This window comes from Dipodomys merriami, unplaced genomic scaffold (assembly GCF_024711535.1).
Source record: "Dipodomys merriami isolate MVZ:Mamm:240054 unplaced genomic scaffold, mDipMer1.0.p SCAF_12, whole genome shotgun sequence".
NCBI classification, from domain to species: Eukaryota; Metazoa; Chordata; class Mammalia; order Rodentia; family Heteromyidae; genus Dipodomys; species Dipodomys merriami.
Window position 1 is genome coordinate 18208327 of NW_027202493.1, and position 10322 is coordinate 18218648.

The 10322-nt window shown below is 39.3% G+C and overlaps 1 pseudogene; it reads left to right on the plus strand.

Moving 5' to 3' along the window:
• The first annotated feature begins 383 nt into the window (after positions 1–383).
• On the plus strand, positions 384–9711 carry LOC138823115 (disintegrin and metalloproteinase domain-containing protein 25-like; annotated as a pseudogene).
• The last annotated feature ends 611 nt before the right edge of the window (positions 9712–10322 follow it).

Sequence of the window (10322 nt, forward strand, 5' to 3'; positions counted from 1 at the left end):
TAAATATTAAAGAATAAAGTACAACGAATATACGTGTCCTTAATCTAGGCTAGGAATTGTCAAGGTCATTCTTTGCACACCCACGATCTTGAGTCTGCCACACAAAACTGTAAGAGTAAATTCAAGTCACTAGTTTGATTCATGGATTGGGCAAAATATCAATTCATTTTAATCCGTATCCTACTTTTTCTGTTACATTTTGTTCTGGTTATACTTTATCTGCCCATATATTAGCTCTTCTCTTTCCTTTTTTCTTTTAGTTTGCACTTCTAAAGGATTGATGCTGACAGAAAAGAACCCAATAGAAGTCCAGTTTACAAACAACCAACACAAAGGGAACCTCCACGGAGCTACTCTTTTGTTCAACTCATATACCCTGCATGATGGCTCTGGGTGAGGGATTGGTACAGATGAGGATAGCTGACCCACAGCTCTGGTTTGGAGTGCTACTCCTCCCTACTGGTTGGCCTTAGATTGGGCAGGCTCAACATCACAGCTTCCCAGAAGTCATAATACCCTTGAAGTTAAGTGGGCCTGGTGGAGGAATGAAGACTCCACACTGGCTCTCCTGTACTTTGGGGGCCAGAGACACATGGTCCACTTGAAGGTCAAGATGTTTCTAGTACCCAGACATTTCTCTGTATTCACCTACACAGATCAGGGAGCTCTCCTTGAGGACAGGCCTTTTGTCCAGAATGATTGCTACCACCAGGGCTATGTGGAAGGGGATCCAGAATCCCTGGTAGCTTTTGACATTTGTTTTGGGGATTTCAGGGAACACTACAAATAAATGATATGCTTTATGAAATCAAGCCCAAGAGCCCTTCTGCTACCTTTGAACATCTGGTTTATAAGGTGGACAGCAAGGAGACACATTTTCCTCCCATGAGATGTGCAGCATAACAGAAGAAGAAATAGAACAATTGATGTTTCAAGACCATGGTGATTTTATGTGGAGGCAAAGTGGCTATGAAGACTGGTGGACCCACAGGTGTTTTCTTGAACTTGCATTGGTTGTGGATAATCAACTATTCAACTATCATAAAAGTAATACATCAAAGGGGATAAGAGAAGTGGTTATCATTGCCCATCATGTGTCATTTTGAATGCACTAGATATGGATGTCATTTTACTAGGACTTGAGATCTGGAATGAAAAAAAAAACCCATAGTAGGAAAGACTACAGCTTCTCTCCTAAAATCCTTTTGCCATTGGAAGGTTAAGAACTGTGCTCTTCATAAATATGATATTGTGCCTCTTTTAATATACCAGAAAATGGGAATATTTCTTGGCAAAGCATATGCTGGAAGCGTCTGTCTTCCACAGAATTGTGGAGTGGATCAAGTCATAACTAAGAACTATTTCAGCATTGGAAATACTGTGGCCCATGAGATTGGACATAATTTGGTCATGAGGCATGAGGGTTCAGATTGTAATTGTGGAAGATGACACTGCTTAATGTCTCCAGCACAGACTTCACAAATAAAATTTAGTAATTGTAGTTATGCCACCTTGGTACTTACATGAAGAACAAAAAATTGTTTGATTTCACCACCCAACCTATCAGACTCACTTCAATAAGGTCACATGCTGGAGTACTGAGTACCACTGGGAGATTTTTTGTTGTTGTTCATTCTTTGTTTTTATCTATTTGAAGAATTGCAATGTTTTAATTTTATTTATCTCATTGTAAAGATGCTATACAGAGTGGTTACAGTTACATGAGTAAGGTAATGAGTACATTTCTTGTTGAACATTGTTGCCCCCTCCTTTGTTTTTCTCCTACTATCCCTTCCTTCCTCACCTCCCCCATTCACCCCCCAGAAGTTGTAAAGTTCGTTTCTAACATAGTGTCTTGTGAGTATCATTGTTGCAATGGGTCATCCTGTGTCCTTGTTTCAGCATTTTGTCATTCCCCTTCCTCTCCCCAAATTAGATAAATGATATACAGGGTGCCCACTGGGAGATTTTAATACCTGATATTGGTGGTGTAAAGGACGGCACAAAGTGTGGAAGAAGCCGTGTGTTCCTCAACGGGGCATGTGTCCCAAGGCCACATTCATCAACTGTTTGTTCACCCAAGAAATGCAAGATGCAAGAGGTCTGCAACCATAAACTCCGCTGCCATTGCAACTCTGGGTGGCAGCCCCTCATCTGCCTGGCAAAAGGCTTTGGAGGTAGTGTTGATAGTGAACCACCTCCTGAGAAAAGGACCATGAAGAGTAAAGCAGCAGAGAAGACAAATACCCTAGTGGCATTTTGTATGTTCTTTTTTTACTTGGATTTTAATTTGTCTTGTTTTGTACTACATGAGCAAACTAAGTAGAAGAAAGCAAAAAGGATGCAAATTCATCCCAGTTATAATGCCTCAACCATGAACACTTCACTTAAACAAGAATCAGTCTGTCACTTCCAGATAAAAACAACAAAGCTAAAAGTGTACTCTCCTAAACAATAGAACAAAGTTTACAAAAAAGCCTCAAGTTGAATGTTTTAGCTAAGAAAAAAGAGCTCAATGTTCAAACATTCCCTGGGAAAGAAGACCCCAAAGTTGAAACCTGCAAGAAATAATCTTAGATATCCCTAATGACATTTCACATGTATTAACCTGTCATATTCTTGAAGTAGAGATGTTATTGCTTATGTCAGCAACCACTGATAGAAAGTTCCAGCGAAGCCGGGCGCTGGTGGCTCACGCCTGTAATCCTAGCTACTCAGGAGGCTGAGATCTGAGGATCGCGGTTCAAAGCCAGCCCGGGCAGGAGAGACTGTGAGACTCCTATCTCCAATAAACCACCAGAAAACCAGAAGTGGCGCTGTAGCTCAAGTGGTAGAGCGCTTGCCTTGAGCTGAATAGCTGAGGGACAGCACCCAGGCCCAGAGTTCAAGCCCCATGACCAACCAAAAAAAAAAAAAAAAAAAAAAGGAAATTCCAGCGAATTTTAACCTTGCAGAATCAGAAACACCATTTTTAAAACACCATTAAAAAAGTATGACTGCTAACATATTCATTCCCTGTGTTCATTATTTTAAGTAATTTATTGGCTATTTTTAATGAAATTCTTATCTTTGAGTTTCCTAAGTAAGACTCTTCTCTCTACAATATCTGTCTACATGCAGTATCTCTCCAACCCATGTATTTCTCTCTTTCATTCTCTTTAAAAAAATCTTTATTGTAAATGTGATGTATAGAGAGGTTTCAGTTACATGTCAGGTATTGAGAACATTTCTTTCTGGACAGTGTCAGCACCTCGCTAATTTTCTCCCAGTTCTTCCCAACCTTCCTCCCCCAAGCTGTATAGTTTATTTCCAATATAGGGTCTGCTGAATTAGTTCACCCTTTGTCCCACTGGTTCTGTGCTTCTCTTTCCTTTCCTTCTCTTTCCTTTCCTCTCTTTCTCTTCTCTTTTCTTTCTCTCTCTTCCGTATCTTACTCCCTGTCTCTTTTTCTCTGTATGTGATATCATTTGATGTCTTTAATTCTACTCCATCCACTTATTTTCACTCTGACTTGTCCCATGGAAGAAAGTTCTCTATGAAGTCTCAACTTCCATTTCCTCTGTGTCTCTCCTCATTGTAATTTCTCTCCATCAAAGTGCTAGAAGGACAGTCAGATGGCATCTGAGTGATAAGAGCATTGGTGCCATGAAGAAAACAAGCACCAGAAAACCTTGAATTATTTTTACCCCTAACTCCGTTTCAATTCCAACAGAAGATAACTAAAACTTAGTATGTCTTTAAGAATATGTAAGCAACACAATGAGAACCATGGCCCCTTCTCCAGCAGCCCCTAATGCCACCCCTCCAGGCAGAGCCTGAGGGAGCCAAGCAAGCCAGTCCTAGAGAAGAGGACTTCATGGATGCTCCTTGCTTACCTCCCACCCCTTGGATGCCAGCAACTGGGGTCCTCCTGAGCCCCCAATGTGGTGAGGCACTGGGAAAGGTATCTGTTCTCTGTTTCCCCCGTCCTTCCTAGGTGAGTGGGGGGAAGGGAGAGGAGTTCCCAGGGCAAGCCCATCTTCCAGCCTCTCCATTACTATCACGGATTGTCTGACAGGTGGCATGTGGCAGTTTCCTGTTGTTTATTTATTTTTTTTTTATTGTGAAAATACTGTACAAAGGGGTTACAATTACTTGGGTAAGATAATGAGTACATTTCTTATCAAGCATTGTAGCCTCCTCCTTTGTTTCCACTTCCCATCCCTTCCCAGCCTCCCCCCACCCAATCCTTCCCCCCCCCCACCAAAGTTGTAAAGTTCGTTTTCGACATGACAACTTGTACATCTCATTGTTGCAACGGGTCCACCTGTATCCTTATTTAAACGACTTGTTTTTCCCCTTCCTCTCCACAAATTTGATGTGGACAAAAGGGAACCTTACTTCATTGTTGGTGGGAGTGTAAACTTGTTCAACCACTTTGGAAAGTAGTATGGAGGTTCCTCAAAAGACTCCACATAGAGATCTCCTATGACCCAGCAATCCCACTTTTGGGCATTTACCCAAATGTTTACAATCAAGACCACACTAAAGCTACCAGCACAACTGTGTTTATTGTAGCATTATTTACTATAGCTAAGATATGGAACCAACCCAGATGCCCCTCAGTAGATGAATGGATCAAGAAAATGTGGTATATATACACAATGGAATTCTATGCCTCCATCAGAAAGAATGACATTTCCCCATTTGTTAGGAAATGGAAAGGTTTGGAAAAAATTATATTAAGTGAAGTAAGCCAGGCCCAAAGAAACATAGGTCCCATGGTTTCCCTTATTTGCAATACCTGGTATATGTATAAGTCAAGCAGAAAAGGTCAGATAAGGTGATGTTTGGGAAATGAACCCTAAGATATGTATTCAAATGTTTTTTTTCTTTCATGCATTTGTTTCTAACGCATTTATAAGATTATTTCTTTGTTGCTTTGTATGTCCTGTGGTTTATTGATAAGTTTCTCCTGGCAGCCAAGCCCCAGAGCCGACACCCCCCCTCCCCCGCCAAACCCCTCACCTGGAGGCAGGGCATATTTCTTTCCAGAGTGAGCACATTGTTTCTCCCAGAGAAAGGAAAAATCTCGGAAAACATTCTAATACTCAGATCTAAGTCTTGACTTTTTTTGGGGGGGGGGGTCTTTTTACCCTCTTTCTTCTACTTCCCATCCTTTTCAGGCTTATGAGATGGTAGTGGCTCATGCTTTTAATCCTAACAACTCAGGAGGCTGAGATATGAGGAACACAGTTTCTATACATTATTTCTATGCATTTTTGTCTAATAGTCTCAAGAAGGAACACATGAACTAAAATTTCAAGCATAGAAAACAGTTCTGAGAAGAGGTTATGTGACCTTGAAATACTTGCCAGTTGCATGGGCATTGAAGATGTGGTTTGGTCCACAGAGAGGAAAGGATCTCTATGAGAAGAGAAACACCAACCCTCTTAGAGAAATTCAACCCTACAATCATGAGCTAGAGGTTTTTGGTCCTTCAATTGATCGTTTTCCCTCAGGTTACACATGTTGAATTTGATGGCTTAATAGGATTCTGCTGCCACACTGAAATGTGTGTGTTTGTGTTGTGTTGTGTTGTGTATCAGTCCTGCTACTGGGCACTGTGTCTCAGCTTTTGTGCTCAAGGCTAGCACTCTACCACTTAAGCTACATCTCCATTTCTAGCTTTTTAGGTAAATAGTTACAATTAAGAGACTCACAGACTTAACTGCCCAAATCTGGCATTGAACTGTGATCCTCATTATCTCAGCCTCCTGAGTTGCTAGGATTACAAGCATGAGCCACTACCATCTCATAAGCCTGAAAATTGTTATTGGCATATCTTCAGAATTAATATTGTCAGAACAGAATACAAGGTTTCTCCCCAGTAAAAAACATGGTTTCTCTAAGAAGACAATTATTTGATTTTTTCATTTGTATTTAACAAGAACCTGGAGAGCTAAAGAGTGAACATTTGGTTTATAGAGAATAATTTTCATAATCTTTCAAACCTAAGTATATATAATCAGATATATTACCATGAAATTCTTTAGGTTCATGTCTGAGCAATACCCTCAAAGTAAAGAAAATTAGTCCCAGACTTACTAAAAATCACCTCCGACGTAGCTCAAAACACAAAGGAGGTGGGCAATCACTTTTTTAGTCTACATGTGAAGCAGAGGAAAGAGGGAAGAATCTCTTACGGTGCTACCGGAAGATTTTATGATAGCTTTAATTCACGATGACCTGCAGACAATATAATCTAGCTCTACAAGAGGTTAATGTTTGAATGTCTCCTCAAAAACCAGATTGAAATTGAATGATCAATTTAAAATAATTTAATATTGGGGCACTGAAAACTTACTTATACAGAATTTTTATGGTAGACTATGGCTGCTATACTCCAAGTGAGTGTCTCACTATAAGTAGGGGTCCCCTTGTTATAGAGTGAAGTTCTTCCTCTCTCTCTTGCCTCTTATTGGGCAGAGCAGCACCACCTCAGTCTGAATCACCTCAATCTGACAGAACTGAAAGCAAGTGATTTCTTTCCTCCATAAGTTATGCAGAAGATGAAGTTCTATTGTAACCACAGAAAAGAAAGTAACTTCTTAAAAATGTGGCACCAGGACTCATTGCTTTAACCTTTCTTAGTTATGGGACATTTGGGGAATGTGGAGGAATCTGTGGGAGCTACTGAGAAAGAGAATTACAGGACAGTTCTCAAGAGGGCTCAGTAAAGATAACTAGAACAATGCTGACAGAACTTAAGCAATTAGAACCAGAATGATTGGACACTGAGTCATTCTGATGAGATCGCAGAGGATAATAAGGAACATGGTATTGGAAACTCAAACACAGGCTATTCTTTTGTTTGTTTGTTTTTGTTTTTATGTTGGTCATGGGGCTTGAACTCTGGGACTGGGTGCTGTCCCTCAGCTCTTCAGCTCAAGGCTAGCGCTCTACCACGTGAGCCACAGTGCCACTTCCAGATTTTTCTGCTTATGTGGTGCTGAAGAATCTAACTCAGGGCCTCATGCATGCCAGGCAAGCACTCTACCACTCAGCCACCTTCCCAGCCCGCACAGGCCACTCTTGTGATACATCTCTAAAGCGCTTGCTGAAATGGGCCAATGTTCTAGAACCCTACACTAAAACTCTGAATGCCATTCTAAGATATCTTTAGAAAATATAGTTAAGCAGCAAAGGTTTCCAGATATGAACTGTTTTGCTGTCACTTAAAGTTATAATGTTAAAAGAGAATATATTCGGGGCTTGGAAGGTGGCTCAGTGGTAAAGCACTTGCCTTGCATGCCTGAGGCCCTGAGTTCAATTCTTCAGCACCACATAAGCAAAAAGAAAAAAGCTGGAAGTGGCGCTGTGGCTCAAGTGGTAGAGCACTAGCCTTGAGCTGAAGAGCTGAGGGACAGCGCCCAGGCCCAGAGTTCAGGCCCCATGACCGGACCCAAAAAAAAAAAAAAAAAAAAAAAAGAATATATTCTTTGAACATAGAATTCAGAATGCAATAGGAAGATTTTGGCAGATTACAGCCTAGTAATACAAAGTGGAAAACCATAGTCCTGTAAAGTGTGGTCAAGAAAGTCAGCAGAATATTAGAATGATTTGATAGAATCTAATTACTATTCATGAAGACTATCACAGAAAAAAATCTCTTCTGCATCTTCTAACATTCTGCTATCTCTATGATATCTTTATTTTGGTGACTGCTCTTGGTGTGTAAGGATTTCCACTGGCCCTTTAGTATAATTGTTATGTGCATAGGTTGTATTAGTGACTGTGTGCATAGGTTGTATTTCGAAATTTGTTGTATTTAATCCTCTTAATCCAAGGAGAAATTCATTTATTCGTTCCAACTATATTTAGTGGAAGTTGTAGGATTTCTCCACATTTGCTAATGCTACCTGCCTACAGACTAATTATTGCTTTCCAATCAGATGATTCTATTTCTTTCTTCTTATTGTCCAATTGGGCAGTCTAAGACTTTCAGGTGTATGTTAAGTAGAATGAAGGCGATTAGATACCCTTGTCTTGTTGCAGATCTTACCGGCAAAGCTTTGGTTTTCCATCAGTGAGTATACATTAGCTGTGGGGGTTTTATAAATGGCTTTAGTAGAGTGTAGGCACACAAAACATTGTCTTCTCACCAACCTATGTAAATTTTCTCCAAAATAAGAGAACTTTTAGGATATGAAACAAGAATTAACAAATTCAGGAAAATGGACGTTTCTCCCTATATTGTGTCTCATAGGAAGAAAATCCAAAACACCCAGAATCTTACAAAAATGAGAACAAAACTGGCAGGAATGGTGGGAAACTGAAAAGGCAGTGCTAAGAAAAATGTTTGAGGGGTGAATAATACTGAATGAAGATGTAAAATGAAACTTACAAGAAGCTCCAGTATTAGCAGAGGGCAACAATCTGATTAGAGCTCAATGTATGTCTGTGTGAAGAGCTACAATGTAACCCATTTGAAAAATAAAATACACTTTAGTGTATTTACACAGAAGTGTCAGGAGAGGTAAACATGTTCTCTCTAAACTATCCATACCATTGGAAGAGGGAAGGAGAATGGCAAAGCTAAGTAGGATGAATACATTCAAAATACCTTATGGATGAGTATGAAAGTAGAAGAGTGAAATGTTGAGATTGTTGGGAAGGGAGAAAGGAGATAAAGGATAGAGATAGAGAGCATGGGTCTAATCAACATATATTGTATGCATACATGACATGGCAAAAAGAATCTCCCTTGCACAAAGCATTGATACTAAAAAAATTTTTTGATTTTTTAAAATTGAAAGCATCAATGTAAAGGACCATATTAAAGCTCCACAATACTAAATCATTGGATCTACTTATTCTGTCTGTTTCTTTGCATATTTAGGCGCTATGGTAATATATGTATTGAAGTAAGACCATATATATATATATATATATATATATATATATATATACACATATATATACATATATATGTATGTACAATCACTGTATTTTTTCTGATTATTTGAACTCTTATACCATGAATATCTTTTCTCCTGATGTAAATGTGATCTCTCTAAGCAGAAGATATTTGAATACAGATAAAGCAAAACAAAGCTTAAATTCCTGCTAACACAAACCAAGGAATTACAAAAGCTGGACAGAATCATGAAATAATGTCTTAGCAACTTCAGGAAAAGTACATTCCTGATGAAATAATGATAATGTTTAGTCTCCAAAACACTCACAAAACCCACTTCAATATATGAAGACACGAACTTATGTGGCCTTTTGAAGGAAAATATCACACAGTAACATAGAAAATAAAATGATCAAATCAAATTGAGCCAACTAAGAATTCGTGCTGAAAAGCTGGAAAGTCATGGTGAGTCAACTGAGAAAACAATGCAGAGAGGATACACTCAGGCAGACACACAGTAGGAGGTTTTAGCAGATATCACATATGCAGATATGTGTAACCTTCTCTCTACCATATAGGTGATATCCAGAAGATAATATATATGTAGCCTTTCTGATGTGATCAATACAACTTGTTTACACAACGGTGTTCTAAAATTGTCTGTATTCAAACTATCTGCACGTGATCTAGGAAATTACTTCCTATTTTTATTATTCATTCCGCAGTGCTTTCTACATTTGTCTGTTTTTGTAGGCAACAAGTTTTCAGAAACAGATAAAGCAAAGTTATATGAACCATCTCTAAGTAATTAACTTCCTGAGAGGTAGATAAGTAGTGATGTGAGAATTCCTCAGAGAATTAAATGATCTTGAAATTTATATTGGAAGATGAAGAGCTTGGAGTATTCCACTATATAATTCAGTATTGGAAGTACACTGAAACCAGAGCAGCAGTATGAACAAAAGTATGCAGGGGGAAATGGCCATATTGGACATGAGGAACAGAAAGAGCCAGTGTGACATGTGAGGGACTGTGAAGATTCCCCATAGAAACAGGAGCCATCCATTCAGATTCTTGCATTTAAATGCACAATGAGAGTTAAGGACAAGATGTTATGGTAAGAAAACTGGGCAGAACTTTATTAAGCAAGCCAAGAAAGAGACACACACTCTGGTACACAGGTGTGTGTTACACATGAAACCCACCAGGGATTTTGATATGTAGGGAATTTAGGTAAAATAAAAAGATTGGATTTGGTTCAAATTGCTCTTAGAATAAGTGTACCCCTTAGTTTTGGCACCTGATATATTAATCACTCTTGCTGGTACATTGTTTTATCACATGGGCCCAGAGGCTAGAAGGTTGGCCAGCATGCTACTCTCTGCTCTCTGTGGCCTGGACTTTCCTTCAAACCTGGGACAAT